Source organism: Aptenodytes patagonicus, chromosome 1, assembly GCF_965638725.1.
Source record: "Aptenodytes patagonicus chromosome 1, bAptPat1.pri.cur, whole genome shotgun sequence".
NCBI lineage: Eukaryota > Metazoa > Chordata > Aves > Sphenisciformes > Spheniscidae > Aptenodytes > Aptenodytes patagonicus.
Genome location: NC_134949.1, coordinates 194,111,907 through 194,133,341, shown reverse-complemented (window position 1 = coordinate 194,133,341; position 21,435 = coordinate 194,111,907). Strand labels below are relative to the sequence as shown.

Here is a 21,435-nt window from a genome sequence, read left to right as displayed (position 1 = left end):
TTCCCAAGAGCTATTCAGAATGTAACAAAGTGAGGTCTTGGCTGGAACCAGGCGCTGTACTGACCTACAAATAGCAAATGCTGGAAGTGTTAGTGAAAATCACGCAAAGGTAACACCTTCTGCAGATTTGTACATGCGTGTTTGTGTACACGCACTTGTCCAGGCAGTTCTGTGGAAGGGAAGGAGGGGATAACCCTAAATTGCCATAATGAAATAACCGTATCAAGTGTTTTCACACTTTAGGCAGTTACGTTAAACAAGACCAACACTGGCAGAGATATTTTCTCTTACCTCTGTTTGCTATCAACCAAGGCTTATGCAAACAGTCAAGAGGAGTGTGTTCAAACTGTCTGTGTTGTGTTGGGGGTGGGAGGGGTGTGTATGTGTGTTTCTAAGTACAACTGCATTCAGTGTTAGGAGAAAGAGATGAAGAAGCAAACTTAACACAGATAAAGGCAACAAACAAGAAATATATTCAGACACTGGAGTTTGTGTCATTTTTTTTAACTAGTCCTTGATTTCGTAAGCTAATTTACACTACAAGTGAAGTATGAGTTGTGCATGAACTTCCCCACAAGTTTTCTGCGTGCTTTTTAAAAGGTGCTTGCTTAAGAATGAATAGGCTTAGGGCCTGTGCTTTAAAAGACTGAAAAGATGTGTTTTACTGTAAATAATATAGAAGAGGATGCCCAAGTTATAATTACGTCTTACTTTCATCAGGGCTACATTTAACAGAAGTGCCTCCAGCAACTTCTCCTTTATTCAGCTATCTGTATGGCCACTAAAAAGCAAAGCAAGAACCAGTCAGGAAATAAGAAATGCACATCTGCACAGCTGGGCCAAGAGTGGCTCCTGCTCCTCAGCAGAGGTAGTTAACACTTACCTAAACCAGCACATTAATTTCCGTCTTTTGTCCTCCACATGTATGTCCTTGTATTGCTCGGTATAATTTGTGTCAGTATTATTTGTTGTCAATTCTCAAACTGAAGCTGTGACACCAACCCTGCCAGCCAAGGGAAAAAAGCTACACACAGAGGCAACGCTAGCCAGTATTGTTTAAATCAGATAAGCCCAGTGGTGTGGAAATTGCTTCTGTTGCATAAGCGTGCTTGCTGGTAAACCCAAACCGATGGGCTGGTGAGCATATATAATTAGCCCAATACCTGTGGATGTAATGCAGTACCGCTTTGGTGAAAGAAGTACTGTGGAAAAGGAGAGGCAGGAGATTTTTCTACCAGACTTTCTTCCTACCACTAGAAATCATAGCTGCTGCGTGCAATATTTAATATCTGATGTTAGTTTCCACCTTTCAGCCAGAGCCACTTTTCACTTACCAACTAACCGTCACCGAGAAGAGTGCTGAAACGTATTATAAATGGGCATACAAAGGCTTTCTCCGGCACTAAATCACAACCGTCTCTTACAGCAGCCCTGCATGGTAATTCAGGCCAGGAGAAGAACAGGCTTTTCCCATTCAAACAGCAGGAAGAGCTCAGATTAGCAAGCACCTTCTGCGGGAGCCGAGATGCAGCCACAAAAGCCTTCGCTAACTCTCTGCTCAGACGAGGTGTTCGGCAGCATCTCTAGGAGCAGCCCTTGGCTTTGGGGAAGCACTTGTTGCCACCAGCCCCTCTGGGCCCAGCGCCTTGTCCTGGGAAGAGCTGTCCTTGGACACCTGCCCCACGGCTTCGCGGAGGAAAGGTGAGGTCAGGTGCTCTTGCCACACTTGAGGGTTGTCTCCTACCTGGGAGATGCATAAGCAAAAAAATTCGGACCCTGTAGTAAGGGTTTCCCCTGAGAGGTGCCAGTTTTAAGCCACAGCTAACTGGGAGGTGTGAGCTTCTGCAGATAAAACATGCAACTACTTCTCACGGGAGGATTTCCAGAGGAAGCACCAATCCCATCGGATGGGGTGTACCTCCCAAAGCTGCACAGGGTGCTGCGAACGGCGCCCGGGTGTGTTTGAGGGGAGGCCTCGGGGAAAACTTGCGGCAGGATGCTCTGCCGGGGGTGCCTGGAGTACTCCCGGCTTGTAGGGCCTCCCCCACCGCCGACGCCCGCTCCAGGGGCCGCACCCGGGCGGGAGTGGGGGCCCGCTGCCCCCGGGACGCCGTGACGCCTCGCGGCTGCTCCCGCCGCCGGGCTGCGCGCTCCCCGCCCTCCTCACCGCCCCTCTCCCCCTTCCTCCTCCTCCGGGAGCCTTGCCTCCCCTGCACACCTGCCTTGCCATTTGTCGGCGGCTTTGCTAGGAGGGGAGAATTTTCCCTCGGTCCCTTGCAGCATCCCTCCCCGGCACACACTCACTCACTCACTCACTCGCACACAGACAGAGCCACCGCGCTGCCTGTGCATCGGCGGCCGCCGCCTCTCCGGCACCCCGCGCCGCCGGCCCCGCGCTCCCCGCCGCCGCGGGGCGTCCTCCGCCTGCTGCGGCGCCGCCGGACCCGGCAGCCGCCGAAGGGGGGCGGCGGCAGCGGCGGCGGCTCTCGCTGCTCCGCGGCCCCGCACCGGCAGCCGGTAGGTACGGCGGTCCCGCGGCGGCAGCCCGCCCCGGGCGGCTCCCGGCGGGGGAGGCCGGGGAGGCGCTGCGGAGGGACGGGGCGGGCGGGGAGGGAGGGGAGGGCGGCGGGAGCAGGGCGAGGCGCGCTGCCCCGGCCCCGCCGCAGCCCCGCCGGCGGCGCCCGCCTCGCCCGGCTCCGGCTCCGGCTCCAGCTCCGCTCCCCCGGCGCCGCGCGGCCGTGCGCCGCCCCCGCCTCTGCCCGCCGCCCCCCCGGGCACTGGCTCTCCGCGGTGAGTCAGAAAGTTTGCTCTCCTGGGCGCTCGGTTTTTGTTGTTGCTTGGGGTCCGGCTGTTCAGGGTGGGTTTTTATTTTCCCGTTCCCGCTAGCGGGCTATTTATTTATTTATTTTGATTTTTTTTTTTTTTTTTTTTTTTTTTTTTTAATTGCAGTTGCTGCTGCAGCGGCGGGGAGGACGGGGCTCCCGCACCCGCCGCTGCCCCCGCCGGGGAGAGCCCCGCCGTGCCGGGCAGCCTCCTCCGGGGCACAGGCGTGGGCCGGCGGGCAGCGCACCCTGGGCAGCCGGGGTCGGACCCCGGGTCCCTCCCACTCGCAAACCCCGCTCTCCCCCCCGAGAGTTAGGTGGCTGCGGCTGCGAGGACCCCGGCAGCTGCCCCCCTGCAGTTTGCAGAACAGTTTTTGGTGGCAGCTCAGGAGGTGACTGTCCCATCCTTTTCCTCCTCTTTCTCCCCGTTCCTTGAGCGAGTGCTTTAAAACCGGTTTCAGCGGAGCTGTAGGTGACAGGATCTCGGTGTGTGACCGGTGAGGGACAGGGGAACCGCTGGGGACCGCTTTGTAACTAGCAGTGTAATTGTAGTGGGTTACCAGCGGGGGAATAGCCGTATCCTACCGTGGTGAGGAGTGGGATTGGTTGTAGGTCGTGTCCGTCTCTCCTTGCTTTGATCTAATCGCTAGAAGTAGCTTGCTGTTGTCTGGGGTGGAAAAAGCTCTCTTGCATTTTCCTCTTTTGTTCTTTAATTCTAAATGTGTTTTCGGTGAGGGCTCCTGGTTTCTGAAAGGAAGGTTAGAGGCTGAATAAATCCATCTCTGGGCAGGAGAGACAAGAAGCTCTCAGATCCTTCCCGTGAATTGTGTATTTTCTATGTTGCATGTTACTACTTTTTTTTTTTATCACTGGAAGTTCTGCTGTAATGTGTCAAAAGCTTTGATGTCTTTTGCAATGTACCTCGTTCATTTTTTTCTCAAATGTAAAATGGAGTGGTAAAATGCATAGACGTTAATAAATAAGTTGAAAGGACTTTGAAATAGTGCATGTTGTGAATGGTGTGAAATTGTAGATATGCATAAAAGAGTAATAACTAGTCTGCAGGTTTTATTTAAAACCTTTTTCTCTGTGGCTTTGTGCCGAACTCTCTTTATCTGTCTCTCAGCTTTTAAGTATCATTGTTTTTTGCTGTTGAGGTCTCCTGTCGTGTTGTGGGGATGCCTTGATAGGCATCTACATTTGTCTGGTTTTAATAATCTTTTAGTCTCTCACTTTACGAAGACTTGCCACTGTAAAAATACGTGAAATTTACTACTGTGGCTTTCAATTTTAGATCTCTTTTCCTGATGCTTTTATCTATCTATCTATCTATCTATCTATCTATCTATCTATCTATGTTACAACCGGAGGGGGGAGGGGGAGGAGGAGAGTAGGGGATTGTCTCCAACTCTTCTATCTGTCCAAATGTGCAAAAAAAAAATGATTGCATAAAGAAATTAAGGCACCGAAACAACCCTGAGCTGAATTCCAAGAACAAAAATGACTCCAGAGTGTGTGCTCACCCACACCAGGCATTCTGCAGCATGTGGTATTTACAGAACTTGCAGTGTACAGTAGCTCTCCAGTAGTAAGAGAACGTTTTGTATCCTCAGAAGCAAAAGAGTCTTTGACAAGTCGGCAAAACTACAGATACAGTCGTGGAACGCTGATACACGTGTGAGTGCATGCGTATATAAATATCACCAGACTGCTTAAGTTCATTTTTCCTCAGGATAGTTTGTCTTCCTCGACCTGGACTATATACATCCTTTCCCCTGAATTTTGAGACATTTTTTACTGTTCCTCTCTGTGTGCATGTGTTTTAATGTTAGTCTTAATTTCTTTGTAAAATATAAAATAATCTGGTATAGATTTAGAAGACTCTATTGCCAGGCAAACCAGGCAATAGATCATGAAATCAGACAATAGTATTTTGTTTCCTAGCAACCCCCTACTGCGAACAGAAAACAAAACGATGGTGGATGCTTCCACATCATGATAGCTACATGTCGAAACCCCCAAGTAGCAGGTACAGAACTACTAATCGTGCAGTGAGATTTGCTCCTATTTATATCAGCTGCTTTTTTAATATTTTCCTTTTGTAAGAAAGGGATTTACTGGGGTAAGTGACCTTAAATGGTTAAAATTTCACTCTGCTCTCCTAGCTTGATAACAATGTCTGTTAGAATGAAGAGGGCACAAAATTAAGTAGTAGCTGTAGAATTTTTGCCAATAAGAGTGATTTGAAATACCCTGTTCTTATTGCTGGACTATTTCTAAATCTATGCTATTACAGACCCTTGAAAATCAGATTTATCATCTCCTGTATCCAGTATGCAATGTCTTTTTGGACTCTGTCTCATTAGTCATCCTTTAGCTTTGTGTTTTAAAACTACATTTGGTAGAATGTATTAAAAGAAAAAAAGTTTTGCCGCTCGCAGGAATGGGAAGTAAAATCCTAAGCGCTGCTTTGCCATGTTTACGTTCTTGGCACCCAGTTCACCCCTTCAAAAGAGCTAGAGCTATCACAGTGCAGCGGGATTGGGTCCTAAGCCATGATCTTTCTAAAAGTGCTTTTGATAATGCAGTAATTCCCTTAGTTAAAGTGTCTGAGCATTGAAATGGCATCTCGACCCTGGACCAATCTCGGATGCACTTTGTGCACTGCCATCTATCTGAAAAAATCCATTAGTGCAAGCTGTGGATCTAACCCGGTATCTGTGCTTGGTGCCTGTCGGGTTGCAGCCTTCCAGCAGGTGTTAGTCTTTAGAAGGCTGCTGGAGACGCTCAACTGCCGTAGGGAAAGGAGGTGAGTAGGCACCGATGAGTAGTTGTATGTACAATGTAGCAGAGGAGTTTCTATGCTTGTGCCTCTTTGCCACCTTTCCTTCCTTTTGTAGGAGAAAGTGGCAAAAAGTTGTTCACAGAGTTGTACCTACAAGTCTTCGCTATCCAGCGGTATTTACAGCAGTCACACTGTAAGTAAACACAGTGGTAGTTTTCCTATTGGTTGCACCAGTGAATCTGCGACAGTGAAGGTATTATCTCTATCTGGGAAACGATATAATCACAAGAAAAATTTGCTGTGGGGAAGACAGCAAACTTAATCATGTATGCATTATTAAACAACAGTATTTGTGCTAGGCGCGGGAACGGCATTCTCTGAGTAACTTTGGGGTTCACAGCGTTATTTAACAGATCCAATATGCAGTCATGTACAATCTATTTATATTGCCTATAGGTATTTTTCTGGTTCATCTCAAGTACTGAGGTACAGAAGTGTTCCAACAGATGCCACTTCAATAAAAAAGGTGGAAGTGGAATCGTCAGCGAATATTATCATTCTGATAAATATCAATGAGCAGCTACTTTCTTGTCTATATTTGAAATCACACATTTTAGTGCCATAGCATGTGTGGATGGTTTAGTTTAGAACATGTTAATTGAATTTTGGAAGGCTTTATGGATTGAGAGGAAGTAGTCATTTTCCAATTTTTCTTCTCCGTTTCTTTCTCAGATGGCACTCCTCCCAAACCTCAAATCTTACAATTATGTAGTCCGCAGATTAAGCTTGGTATGGCTGCCTAATTGCAGTCCCCACTTAGCTTCTGCCTGTGTTTACCAGGCAGCAGAATGAAGGAAGGCAAAGAAAACAAAAAGTACAAACAAAAAACAAGGGGGAGAGAAAGGTCGTGAAGTATTCTGTGTGTAAACAATGGAAGACATTTGGAAGTGATTTTAAATACTCTCCACAAAATTCCTGTTATGCCAACTGCATTTGTTGCTGGTGATGAATGTAAAATCTTACATCTGCTGTCACGTGGGTTGGCGACTGATGGAAATAGGCAACCCATGACCAAAACCAAAGACTAGTACCTTCTTCCCCCTTCTCCTCCCTAAAAATCCATCTTTTGTGGAACAGTGAGTTAAGTCTGTTGCATTTAAAGGCACTTGGTAGACATGAATTAAGCAATGGACAGCTTTGTTCTCTCCATTTAACTGCGTAATGATGGTAGTGGCTAATGAGCTAACGGGGAACATGCTGCGTATCTTACTGAGATACATGTGCTTTTTCGAATTTTTCACAGGGCTTTTTTTTTCCAAGAGGTTACTGCAGTAACAAGAATGTAGAGTTACTTACTGCATGTTTAAATCCTATAGACTTAATGATTACTGTACTGTTGCATATTTACTTAGGTATTTATTTCCTATTCCTATTTTAAGAAAGGGACAAAAGCATGATGTCAGTTTTGGACTCTCCTGAAGCTTCATTCTTAAATCCTGTAACATAAAAGCATTGAGCTGTCAATTCTTGCCAAATCTGGAAAATAAACCATCCAAGTGATTACAGAAACTGAGGATTTGGTTCAGCAAAGCACTGACTTGCATGCCTAACTTTTTTTTTTTTAAATGTATGCTTAAGCTCATCTCTGCTTGCCGAGATCAACTAGATTTAAGCATGTGGTTAAAGTTAGGCATGTAATTAAATGCTTTGTTGAATAGGGGCCTCGAGCAAAACCTATAACCTTTGAAACTAACATCTTTGCTTTCGAGTAAACAGAACTTAAGGAGAATTCCTGCAGGATCATAGAGTGAAGGGAACAAATCTGGGGAAAAGGCAAGTTCACAGGGGTCTCAAATCAGGAACGTACTGATGGGTAATAGCGATGCTGGAAGGGATCTAGAATTAAGACCCAGCAGGAATTAATACATGAGTCTGCAGTGTGATTTGATTACAGAACAGCACGGTTTGTGGTTGAGGTGACAAGAAAAAGGCACTATGTCCGCGAACAAGGAGGTAGGATTTTCTTTTTGTAAGAATCTGCCGTGAACGCATTGGAAAACTCTGAATATTGTATCAACAGGAAGATATTTACAATTTGAATGAAGCTTAGAGAAGAGCAACAAAATACTTGAGGCTCTGGAAGAACTAGATGAGTGGAAATATTAAAAACCAGAGATATTTCTAGGCTGGCACTGAATATGGGGAGATAGGTTAACTACATGTATATATTTGAAATGTATTGTAGTCAAAGGAATCTGATTTTTTTGGTGCATTATGTGGGAGAATACCTAGGAATAAATGGAGAAATCAAAGAAATAAAAGTTTAAGATGAATTCTGGGCAAAAACTTAATGACAGAAAAATTTATTGGAGCCTATATTAGTCCAGGTGTAGTGAGACTCCCCCACCCCTCTTCAGACATTTAAAATAAGAGTAGGCAAGTCACTAGCAAATGTACTGGAGGAGGCAATTCTGCATTTTCAAGGAGATGGAGTACAAGATCTAACAGCCCTTTTTCATGTCTCTGTTTCGTTCTAGTTTTAGCTGAAGGTTACAAGAGAAACTGGGTCAGATGCTGGGCCAACCATCTTTGACTTGATTTTTCTCAAACTGGAATGTTCGTACTTTGGCCAAGCGGTTTCCAGTGCCAAGGCAGCTGGGTTTTATGCTTTTATAAATGCATGACTCAGAACAGGGTCATCATATGGGTTCAGGTTGAGTCAATGCTGGGATGGTGAATGTGCAAGGGCCGGCTACAATGGATTTTTTAGTAATCAGCTCTGGTTTATTCATTTGTTTGTTTTCCCTTTTGAAAACAATGAGCATCCTGGGGTAGTGTGGAGGGCGCAGAGGTGACAGCTTCTTGTTTGTTGACAGTTTCTGCAGCATTTTGTTTGATCATCTAAGGAAGCTTACTGCCATCAGGTAGCAATGATGGATAGTAAGTACTACTGCTTCCTTCCTGACCCCCCATCAGATGCCCTGGGCTCATAACTGCTGTCTCCTCTGATCTGGCTAGTCTGTGTGCAGTGTGAGTCCTGATGACTACTGCCATCAGTGGCGTGTTCTCTGGAAGAGGCTGAGGCATATGGATGACCTTTCCCAAGGTGCATTGCTCCCTCATCTGTTCAGACGGGCAGACAACTCAGCCAGGGAAGATGCAGGTTCAAGGTGTAGTGGCAGTTTTCTTGAGGAACCGTTGCCTGGAATGATGTTATTACACTAGTTTCTTGCAATTCATTTTACTTGAAGCAAATATTCAGAAAAAAAATCGTTGTGCAGACCGATATCATCAGGGAATGTTTTCCAACAGCCATGCCAATTGCAGAGGAGGAGGTGAATTTCCCTCTGCCATGCTTTGTGGATACCTGACAGCCAACTGTTTAAACAAGGCCTATTTTGGTAACCATGAGGTAAAAACAAGTGATTCGGAACAACTCTTCCTTGCGTGATAATGATTAAAACAGTGATGTTGCAGGAGTACCACACACAAGGGAAAGCTGATCTGGGGTAGAGCCGGTTGGTGAGACTGACCTTTGGTTTAAGTACTTGATGGTGCAAGAAAGGGGTGTTTTGAAGTTGTGGAAGCCAGGTTTAGGTCTTCTGTGTGCAGAATAAGACGGAAAAAGTTGGTCTGTCTATTAAAAACCACTACACTCCCAGTACACCCCATGTGACAAATCCTCTGACAGGTAAGCCAGGGTCAGCCCTTGCTGGTATTCCGTCACTGGGGGTTGGTTGATAGTGTTGGTGATGGAGGTCTGAGAAGAGGTTGAATGCAGCTGGAGGAAGGTTTTTTTTAAGCAGAACATAAGGATTAAGACTGAAGTTGCCAATGCATTGCTGATGTTAGAGGGACAGTTTTTTTGATGGGTGGATAATTTGTTGATGGATGGATAAGGTAGATAAAAAGAACCCATACAATTGAGTGGATCAAGCTTGGTAGTTGCTGGTAATGAAACTGGGTAGATTAGCGTACTTAGGATTACTTGTGTATGTGAATAATGCTCTTCTGTGTAAGTTTGTCCAAAATCAGACTTGGATGGAATCCTTTAGACTGAAAGATACTGTGTAAATGTAAGATTATTATTCTGTCGCCTTTGCAGGGAGAAGCTAGGTCAACAACAATCTTAATTACAATTTGTTTCTGTTAATACATCTTTATTTTTAGAGTTAAGTTACATGAGGCTTTAAAGCATTTTTATACAGATACCTTTAACATAGTGTTAGTATTTAGGATGTGGGGTTTGGTATACTAGATCCTCATCAATACATGATGAGGAACAGTTCCTCCATGGTCAGAGTGGATAACATATAACTGTTTTGGTATGACGGGTTGGCCTTGTGTAGATTTTAAAGGGGTCTGTGCTCTACACGGTGTAAAAATGCTTCAGGACATAACAGCTCTGCCTGGGGTAGAATACAGTGAGGGTTTACAGTATTTTTACAACTCTGTTTAGACTTACCCATACCTGTTAGGAAGCATTTTGTCAGGGAAGCAAAGAAGAAATGAAATAGAAGTAGCTAATAAAGGTGTGGGGTGAATTTAGGGAGGTGGAATGCAATAACCAGAATGAGAGCACTCTCTTAGGACGGGCGCTGGTACTTGTGCCCTTATAAGAAGTATTTCAGAGATGACAAGTAAGTTTGTTTCGTCTGAAAGTAGCAGATTGCTTCCTAATATTTTGCTGGTCTGACATTCTGTGAAATTGCGTTATATCCTAATTCAGTGGCTCCTCTGCATATAGAATAAGAGCTTGCTATTTTCTACCAAAGGAAGCAGTTCCCTCTCATTCTGCATTGGTAGAGGCCTGTATTTTGGTGGCAAAGATCCATGGATTAATCTCTTCTGATAATTTACAATGGATGTTGGCATTACTTCAACACTGACTCAGAAGAAAGAGTTGCATTTACTGAATAAGTGGTCCACTTAGTTTATTGAGAGTTTTCCTCGGAGGTGTGACCCTTCCTTAGCAGTGAAATCTGCTGAGATCACAGCCCAGGGTAGTATGGTTATAGATGCATCAAAAAAGTATGTGTTTATGGTCCTCTGCTGGCAGATAAGGATGACGCGCACCTGGATGTGAATAAGCACTCTGCGCGGATTTACTAGCTGTAAATGGATGGTCTATTCATGCATCCTCATGCCTCCTCTGCACACGCACATCTGGCTTCCACCGTCTTCACACAGAGCATAAATGGAGGTGTTGGTGGCAGGCTGTTACATGTGAAAGCTGAAGACTTAAAGGCCCTGGAAAGTACGTTTGATTTAGAATCTTCTTTATGTTGCCTTTCCATTAGCTGGCCTAAAATGAGCATCTCTTAGGTTAATTTCATTTTAGCAAATGAAGGACCCTTGGCCAGTTTTTTGGTTCAGGGTTATTCATATCTTAACAGTAAGAGGAAATACTGTTTATGTTGATGACTCTCTTTCTGCAATGTAATCTCCCATTTTGTATGAACCAGATAGCCATTACCATTTTATTTCATCGACAGCCTGTGAGAGAGCATGGATTTTCAGTTCCTAGAGGGAGCTGGGCTAAACTTGAGCTGATACACTCCAGGTGAAAGCCTCAGTGTACTGTTGCCAATCTACTTAGCTACTCAGTTTCTTGCCAATTCTGTAAGGTTTAAACTATTACAGAAAAACATGTGAAACCAAGTGTGGTGCGTATGACACTAGTTAGGTTTTGCAGTTTTATTTTTCATGATGCATTTGTTTAACTTCTGTATCATTTTGCAGTACGTATGTGATGTGTAGTTTATATTGTTCTCTTTGCAAAATAGAAGGCGGCTGTAATTTTAGCCTGGGAAGGAAACTATTAACATTTTTTAAGTGAAAGAGAAAGGCTGAAAAATCGGAATTTCTTTTTAAGTTTCTTGGAAAATATTAAGGGAGATTATGTAACTGCATAAAGTCTCTGGGGAAAAGGAAAGAGAAGGCTCGCTGATAATGAAAGAATGCAGTAGCTGCTTAATGTAATCCACTCTCCATGGGTAGTGATGAGAAGGAAGAGAATGGAGAACTGCGTGGTCAGAGCAGGCTTCATTTGTTCAAATCTGGAAGTAGGCAGCACATCTGACAGGGCAGCTTTGTATGAGACCACCTTGCCAGTCTCCCACCTAGGTTTACCTTTTCCATAATAACAAAGTTGATTCTGTTCAGTACTATATACTACAAATAAAATAGAAATGATAAAAGTAATAATTTTCAGGCTCATCTTGCCCAAGAATAAAGGGAGTAGTGTGAAGCGAGTCAGTCAACCCACTGTAATCAAACAATTCTTCTATACCTAAAGTATAAACGTTGCACGAGTAGCTAGACAGAAAAGACTAGTGGTCATCTTGAAATCATGCAGAAAATCCGTTTCTTTTGGTTCTTCAATGTCAACCCGGGTGCCAGGTGAAATTGAATATTGAATTGAAAGCAGAAGATTGAATTTGATAATCCTGAAGATGAGATGCTTTGACAACCCTGTCGTCATTGAAATATAGCTGTGATGATCACTGAAGTCACTGTTCTTGTTTCAGTGGCTCTTCAACGTCGTTTCGTTCTAGAGGAATCGGTTTGTCTTTGTTATCAGGGAGGACAAAGAGAAATAGCCACCCACTCCTATCCTAAACACTAGGAAAGTGAAGACTTCAAACTTGGTGAGAAACTTCCTTTCGTGCTAACGTTGCTGTCAGCATAACGCAAAATGAGCAATATAGGGTGAGATGTAAGCCTGTGTGTACTGCCCTTTTAAAGACATTTAAATTCACTAGTTCGCTGTTAAATCGATAAGGAAAAGGGAAATGCAGAACTAAAACCCCAAACCTAAAATAAACAGCACTTCTATTAATGCAGGGTGGTTCAATGAATATGAGCAGTGTTCAGAGAGTGGCTATAAGCATCCGTGCAAGGAAAAATGAAAACTTCTCTAATGCTTTCAGCCATGTCTCTAAGGGATGCCATGGGATGACTGTACGACAAGGAGGTGTTCTGTAAGTGCCTGAGGAGCAAGTGTAGTAGTGGCAGAAACAAATTGAAATGAGAACTTCTGAAGTAGGTTTGTTCTGATGCTGAGCTCATCTTGGTGAGAAAGAACCATCTATGTAATTAGGAGTTGGCTGGAAAAAAGAGTGTTTATGCTCCCTTCCTTCAGTTACTCTTGGACATCCTCTGAGGAGGATCTTTATTTTTGCCTCTACTCTGTGGTCCTCAATAATGCAAGTTTTTTTAAACTGAAATTGAATGCGACTTTCGTAAATTTTTTTTATACAGCAAGATACTCCCCAGAGAATTGGTAATCTTAGGAAGGCAACTAATGATGGTTTCAGAAGGATTTTGACCAGCTATAGCCTAATGACGCTCCAGTTCAGGTGGAAACTTTCTTCCCCTAACCTGCAAATAAATAACACCAAATATTTGAGAAAAATATTGAAGGAGGTCTCAGCAGCTGTAGAAACTGAATGACAAGATTAATGCTTTGAATGGAGAACAGGAAGAAGTCTGACATATGAGGAAAAAAAATCTAGAATGCCCACAGTGAGTAGAGTAAAAGTAATAGGCTGAATATGCTGCAAGAAATAACAAGTTTAGGAAAATTTTTCTAGTGGTAAGGATGCAGAGGGGTCCTAGAATGGATTGTGTGAATATTGTGGGGCCATTACCGGTTGAAGTCTTCAACTGGTGTTGTCTTTAAAGGATGCAGCTGATCCTGTTGCATAGTTGTTTCCAGCTCTATTTGTCTGTGATTCTCACCAAGCCTTACAGTGAGTGGGATAAAAGGAAGTGGGACAGTCAGAAGGAGCGTGGTTTCATAACTTAAACTGAAATCCAGATGATCAGTCTGTTATCCCTGTTTGTGTCAGAACGTGGAATATGTAGCAGTCAAGTTATAGGAGACACTGGCAGTTGAACATGGATGTTTCAGGTTTGAAAATATTTTTTTCCCTGCCCAGCTCAATGTAGAACATTTTGCCATGTTGCACTGTTAGGCTTGAGACATTTTGATAAATTCACTTTTTCATGCATGATCCCTCGCTAACACAACTTGAGGTTTAGCCCTGGCTGGTGCAGAAGCATCATAAAGCATAGGTAGAGAGAAAACTGATCTGTCTTCAAAAAGCTTATGTAAACATAGCCCAAGTTGTTAAAGCACAACTAAAAATAGACTAAAAGCATGGTAGACCAGACTGTTTAGAGACCTGTGACTCAGCTACGACATTCTCATGTATTTTATTTAGAGTTGCATGCTTTCAGTTTTGGACCATGTTGGAGGAATAATCATGTTACAAAATAAATTCAGTAGTCTGTGGTTTGTGTTTTGGCTAGTAAAAGCTTTATGGACTTCTTACAGTATTTCCAGTGTCTGTCTTCGGTCAGAGGAAGAAAGTTGCCTGAGTTCTGGGACGCATGTGGGGAAAAGACTGAGTAATGGACCCCAGTTTCTGCTTTTCTCCAGACATTTACTCCATAGCCAGTAGCAAAAGTAGCATGTAGACCAATAAAAATGACATATAATATATTAGGAGTACCAGAATATGAGTTCTTTTGACAGAGAATTTTGAACTCTCCTAGGAAACAAATCGGTTCCTGTGCATTACGTGTTGATGGAGATTGTGTCCTTCTTACATGAATAATGAGTCAAATGTTCTTTTAAGATGTATGGGGCCAGATTCTGATCTCCAGTGATTTAAATTTTGAGTAATTCAAGAGATATTCATGAGTTACATTACAATAACAGATTACAATCTGGTTCTTCTTCCGTAGGATTTTAATATGGTTATAAAATGGATATTCATCTTCATTTTCTAAATGTGTAGCAAGTTACCTAATTAATCCAATATTGTCTTCATTCTGGAGGAGGCTGTTTAACTTGAATTTCGTTGTCAAATACCATACAGACAAGCTTGTGTGGTGGTAACATTAACTAATGATAGAGTTATCCAGAAATACAGTTCTGTCATTAACTTGAATTACAGTGTAACTGCAGTTGTTTTAAGTAGAGAAAGACCACATTGCTGAAAGGAAGAAAACACGCTATTTTTGCAGTCGCTATGCAATTAATTCATATAACCGCTGTGCTCGTCATGCTTTGTATAAGATCCAGGGTGACCAACTGTAGGTCACTTACATGAGAACAAAGACCCTGGGGCTGAGAGACAGTTTATTAAGATAATACTGTGGTGTGAAGATCAACTGTCACAGCAGTTGCCAATGAAAGCGTGTCTGTATTTACTGTATACTTGCAGTAAATAAGAGTTGCCCTAGTTGGGATGTTTTGAATACTAAAGGATGGGGAGAATAACCACATAAATGGTGGTGGTGTGAGCGTGGAGCCAACCTCACCTTGTTTTCCAGAGATTCTCTTTCGGTGGCGATTGCTCTGTGGATTTTCTGATGCAAGGTTGAGTACCTACCATTCAAACCGTGGGACATTTATTATTTTTCTCCTTTATTCAGCCAGTTATTTTCATGCAAATGAAGGGACTCTGCCCTCTGTCAGTTTTGGTTGCTCTTGACCAACGTCACCCAAAGTTAGTGAAGAGAAGGGAGGAGAAACAGATGAAGATGCAGACAGAGCATTGTTTAAGCTTCGTTGTCAGGAAGTAGGGCTAAAAAATATTTTTCTCGGGCGTTTCTCTTTCCAGATAGAAAAAAGAAAAGCTGAATTGAATTCTTTCACCCATGTCAGTGGAGTACAAAATGTGTTGTCACTTGCTGGTGCCTCAGTGTATTTGTCACTGGGAAGCCCACAGCAACGTGCTTTCTAAATGGCCTATGAAAAATGGACATACACTCTGTTTACAACAAAATAAACTTGTTGCTTTTATCTGTAAAAGCAAAAGAAAGCTGCTATGGTTTGTAGACTGCTTGTTGCCCTTAGAGTGCGTATAATGGCAGGTCTGGTGCATTGCTACTGACCATAGTAAGAGAAGCAAGTTCTTCCTCACAATGCCTCTTTAAACATTTTCTGTGTAAATTTTTCTTCTAAAAATCTTTGATAATGTGTAGTTAAGTTTGAAAGTGTCTTATTTCAGCTTTACAAGAACATCAGATTTTTCTCTCCGAAGCACAAAGAAAACTCCATGCTTAAGATTCAGTTTTGCAAACCCTTCCCCCTTCTTCAAACATTCATATGGAAATACACCATTAAATGTGAAATTCCCTAGCAACCTTAACAGCCTAGAAGAAGGGATCCAAAACCCAGCAATACTCAATTCTGAAAAGAATTTGTACTGTCTATTGATAATATTCATTATATTCTAATAAGTGATTTGAGAAATTCTTTTCAGGGTCTCTCCTCCTTCTTTCTCTCAACTGCAATGGTTGTTCTGTTGGAAGGGTGCAATATTCACTGGTGGAAAGAAGAACCCAAAGCTTCTTTCTCACCATCTCTCTCTAGAAAGCCTTCAGAAAATCCACTTTATTTCATAGTGATTCCTTTGCTAATTGCTTTAACAGCCGTAATTTTTTTTCTGATAAATTAGTCATTGACTGCTGATAGAATAATCATTAGTACTTTATAACATAATGAATGGTTTGATAACTGCTTAATAGGAGAACTTGTAATTTCAGGTACACGGTGGCAGTAGTATGTGATGCTACATGTAGTACCGTGACCGTTTTTGTATGTCTTAATTCTCTTACTTAGTAAAGACTAGTCATCCTAAAAAACCCAGAGCTGATGCTGTGGTATGCAGTGTCTCAGGTGTTTAAGTGCAGAAAATAATTCAGGCATTGGTTCAGCTCAGCCTTAATCCCACGGGAGCTGAGAAGTTCTGGCAAAAAGTCCCACTGCTTGACAGAGACAGGACTGAGCCCTGAGCTGTCAATGTCGAATGAAGCTTCGTTAGCCAATGAAATCAATTTCACTTACTTTTCTTCCAGCTCTAGTTTCTAGAGTAATTTTTGGGGAAGAATGTAGAGCTGTGGTTGTTTGTAGGGTTTTTTGTTTGTTTCTTTCTTTGTTTTTTTGGTTTTGTTTTTTTTTTAATTTTAAGCCGTTCCTTCTGTATGTCTGTCTCCCTAGCCCTTTTTGTCTTGCCTTCTCTCCTGTCATTTTTATAACCCTCCTTTCTCCTTCTCTTTGTGTTTCTCTGTTCCATGTCTTTTTACTGTGGCCTCCATTTCTTTTCTATTTCAGACTTGCTATTTTCTGTTTAATGCACTGTCCTGTTTATTACTTTCCTTTTCTTTGCTCCCTTCATCCTTTCTATTTACTTTTCCCACTTTTTTATATTATGAGGCTCTGTCATAAATATCCTACTTAATTTATTTCTAGAGGGATAAGATTGTAGACCTTATTTTTTTATTACTATTTTTCTTTGATTTTATATTTGAAATTTGCCACAAGCGCTCTCTTTCTGGAATACCATTTCATCTGCTCTAACTTTTCTTTTTTTGTATCCTGTGCGAGTGACAGAAATGTACTTGTGTCATACAAAGTAAAGATGGGTAGTGGATGTAGCCCAGCAGTGCTGTATGGCCACACTGAATTTCTTCTTGTTTGGAGGCTTAGAAACTCGAGTGTCTCTCTCAGGCTCAGGTCTTGGGTAGGCTGTACTGTCACCTGAGTTCCTTGCTCTCAAAAATAATTTTAAAATAATAATCTTTGTTTTGCTCCTTACATTATATAAGATCAGTAGTATAAGAGGCTAGCTGTGCCTAGTGTAATAGTTTTGTACAGTTGTCAGACTTTTCATGTTTTTGCTCAAAGAAAGGTCCTTGCTTTTATGTGGGGATCCTTATTTTGAGGCAGTTGTTCCAAAGAAAGGAATATTTGTACCGTATGGTATCTTTATTTAGCTTTTATGTGGGTAAGTCAATGTGACAAATGTGGTTATAGATCATTAAGGTCCATAATCTTAAATGTTCAAAAAACACACTCACATGTCTTTAGTGTCAAAATTTGAGTGTGAAATGGGTAGTACTATTGGAAAGCTAAATAAGTGGTGAGTCAAAGTAATTAAGGGAAAGTAAATAATCTCTGAGGTTCTCATTCCCCATGAAACTAATTTCGTATCTTATCCTTCATGTATTTAAAAATAGTTCCCTGCTAATTCAAGATGCTTGTGTACTATGTGTGTGAAGAGCACTTCACTTCTGTTGAAAGGATGACAGATTAGGGAGTTATTTTCAATGGGCTGATTTTTAAAATTTTTTTATTTTTTTATTTTAAGAGAGACATTCATTTGAGCAATGTAAGTGAACAAATCTTGCTGGAAAAACAGCTTGATGTGCATGCAAGACAGCAGGTGATCAGCCAATAATTTTGTGATGGCTTATGACTAGAAAACCTTTGTTTTTGTCTTTAAAGACATACGGATGGCAGTACTTCCTCTGCAAAGGTGGGCTTTTTTCCCAGTCTAGTAAGGCCTTAAATGTTCTGCCATACAAGTTTTCCTGTTTTACCTCCAAAAGATCTGTGTCTTGTCAGTGATTCTACGGTTTGGAATATGGATTTTTTTTTTTTTTTCCTCCTTAAACTAATAAAATATACCTTGTAAGATGGATGACATATTAGAAGGGCTAAACTGCTCTGGGGTTGCAGGTCTGCTGTGCGTGAGTCCGATGGCGGTCTGATGGGAATGTGATGAGATTGCACTGTCAACTCCATCAATATCTTGAGTAGATGTCTTAAGAGGGCTAATATATGTTCATGACGTGTCTCCAGGTTTCTGTGCTGAAGAAAATAAATGTAATTTCTTTTTTTATTTCTGTGTATATCCTGTCCTTTAACTTCTGAGGTTTTCTGTTGCCCAAAGAGGCATATTGCATATGTAGATTTCTTCTTCTTACTCATGGAGATGCAGGTAGTGAAGTGACGCAGCAAGGCTGAAATAGCAGAGGGACTCAGGTTCATACGTACAACGTGCCTGAAGCATGATACTGTGCTGAAATGTGTGGAGGGACTGCACAGACTCACTCTGGGCGTGTAACATAAGTGCCCGAATTAAGAGCTTACACAGTAGGTGTAGTGCAGCCCCTTGGGCTCTGAATTGCCTGGTCCAGGTGTCTGAATATCTCTGCCGAGTGTACAGGAACCCTACAATTACAAGGTTAAGCCATAGCAAAGTTCCATGTTTAAAGTGGACAGTGTAGATGTATCCCCTCTGCATCAGATGGGAATGCCATGTGTTACTTATTAAATAGGGATGCTGACCTGTTTGATAGTAAATTTGGAGGAGTTGAAGATGGGGCTTTTTTTCCAGATCTGCAGCCTTTCAAGACAAGCTGGTAAAGCTATTTTTTTAATGCAAGTTAACAGAGGCTTTATGAATTATTAATTGCAGATCCTCATGCAAGTTTAGAAGGACTGGAACTTAGTGCTTATGCCCTGCTGTCATCCTCATGCTCTCTGAAATCAATGAGGAGTCCTGTGCAGAAAAGTCGATGCTTGGCCAGAGCCCTGCAGATTTGGTGAAAGAAAATAAAACCATCAGTTAGTATTCTTGAGAGTAGGGTAAACCTATTCAACGTAAGAGGGAATTCTGTAACCTGTTATCTGCAGCAGAAAAGCTGCTTTTTATTAATCAGTCAAAGAAAATGTTGAAAATAATTGGAAAAATGACTTGAGGGAGGGAAAAGCAGAATTAAGGAATATTAGTAGGAGGCTGATATTGTTTGTGAAATCAGGCTTTTCTTAAAGCTTTCATATGCTGTAGGTAGTGTATGGAAAAAAAGAACACCTTTCCTTTTTTCCTCCTGAGAGAAGCCATGATTTTATCTCAGTAATTGAAAATAATCTCTGAAGTTGCTCCTTAACTAAACTTACATGAACCCCTTTTAAATCAGTTGTTATCTTTCAGTGAATTTCTCAATAAATGTTGCTGCCTGCGTTTGGATGGCATGATCCTATATAGCAAATAAGGCCAAGTACATCCTATTCATGACTCAAAGCACAGCACTTCTGGCCTAATTATGGTGGCATTTGACAGTGGTGCTGTAGTTAAAGGTGCTTGTTGTTTCTATTATAAATTGTGTGTACTTGAATGGCTTAATTCATGCCAGCCAGAAGTTCGACCAGCTATCTATGTAGGCATTTTTTCCCCTTCATTAAAAATCCTTGAGTGAAGAAACCAGTTTTGAGTTCTGAATTTTTTTGATCATATCTGTCTGTCAGTCTGTTTCTTACAAAAAAATGCTATGCTTTTCCTTCATTTCAAAACTTTCTTCTGTTGTGCAGAAGATATGTTGTTGTGCAACATATGTTGTTACTGTTCGATGACTTGCATCACTCTCAGCACTTTGGGTTGCTCAAAGAAAGCCATGCCTGTGAAAAGGGGGAAAGGAAACACAAGAACATATGGAATTGTCTACGTTGAGCAATCTGTGCGCAATGCTGTCTGCGAGCAAAGATGATTTCAGTCACCTCAGTTACGGCAACTGGGCAATATTAATTTAGGGACTTCTCACTTACTAGGGACGTTGCCAAGTAAATTCCTCACCGTTCCACGAACACTGAGCAATCCCTCTAGACATCACTCAATAGTCATATCTGTCATGCTTGCATTAATACACATAAACTATTCTGTTTTTTCCCACTGCATAATGACCAGTGCTAGATCCAGTTGTACTTATTCCATGTTTTTGGAAGAGATGGAAAAAACCCAAATGGACTCAACTGGGCTCAACTAGCAAATGCTACGAAGCAGTTCCCTCAAGAAAAATGCAGTAAGTTCTATGGAAATACTGATAAAGGTGGGATTTTTTTTTAAAGCCTCTCCTATTTAGAGTTTTCTTTTTTTATTTTTAGGCAAAGGGCCTCATTTGAAGTCTGTTGAACTTAATGAGAGTTTTCCGAGTGACCTTCTAATGTCTGTTTAAGGCTGTAGAGGCCCCTGAAGTGGTAATGCTGAGAGGTGTAATTGGCCCTATAAATCTCAGTGGGTCATTAATTCTAAGTCCCAATAATGTTAAGACCAGGATGCATGTAACTGAAGCAAAGTGATGAGCCTAGTAGGAAGATTTATGCAAGCATTGTCTTGCTTTGGTTTGCACAGTAGTAGAAATTATCTGTAGTTTTGGCTTGGAAGCTTTCTTTCTACCTGAACATCAATTCACATGTATCACCTATGTGGTTCTGGAAATTTAGAAATGCATCTTTTGGGGCAGGCAGCTGGGGATATTTTTTGCATATCAGGAGGTAATATCAGGAGGTAATAGGATATGACTTGGAAAATCTCTGTAAGATGGATATAAACTCCTCAACTCTCATAATTTAACTGTGTGAAAACAGTTTTCAAAACATTACTGCACCTAACACATTTGCTCCTAATAATGACAGCTCAAATTTTAAAGCACATATGTAAGTTTTTGTTTGGTCTGTGGAGACAGGTTCCTGAAGTGTGCGGTGTCTGTAGCTGCCATGCAGGTACACCCCAAATGGGGATCCCCGCATCAAGGCACACTATGAATCCACCATCTCTGCTCGTAGAGATGAGAATTGCCAGCTAATGAAAGCCTTGCCATTACTTACCGTGATGAGAAAGGCTTTTCAGTGTGTTCCTTGGGAGAGAAAAAAAAAAAAAAAGGCTTGACTTGGCTCAGTGAGAGCTTGTATCTTGCTTCCCCCAATTGGAAATTATTGTAATATGTCCTTATTTCATGGTTTGAATGGGAGTGGTTGTTGCTATATAAGTGCATAAGCAAGGAGACAAAAATGAACCAGTGCAGTGGCGTGGCTTTTGCCATATCTCATTTGACTGCCAGCCATGTGTCCAGTCCATCTCAAAGTCCTCTTTCCACTTTCCCATGGAACAAATTTTACCCTCCTTTGCTTCAACCCCCTGCCAGGGGTTGTTCAGAGAGATGATCTTTGTACCATACCCCCAAGGAGGA

At 42.0% G+C, this 21,435-nt stretch overlaps 1 protein-coding gene across 1 annotated transcript in view; it reads left to right on the top strand.

Moving 5' to 3' along the window:
• Positions 1–2,460: 2,460 nt before the first annotated feature.
• ENOX1 (ecto-NOX disulfide-thiol exchanger 1) overlaps positions 2,461–21,435 on the top strand; it is a 382,814-nt gene continuing 363,839 nt past the window's right edge. The window contains exon 1 of the mRNA XM_076363460.1: positions 2,461–2,517. The gene's annotated coding sequence lies outside the window, so the exon portion shown is untranslated. The remainder of the gene's footprint in view (positions 2,518–21,435) is intronic.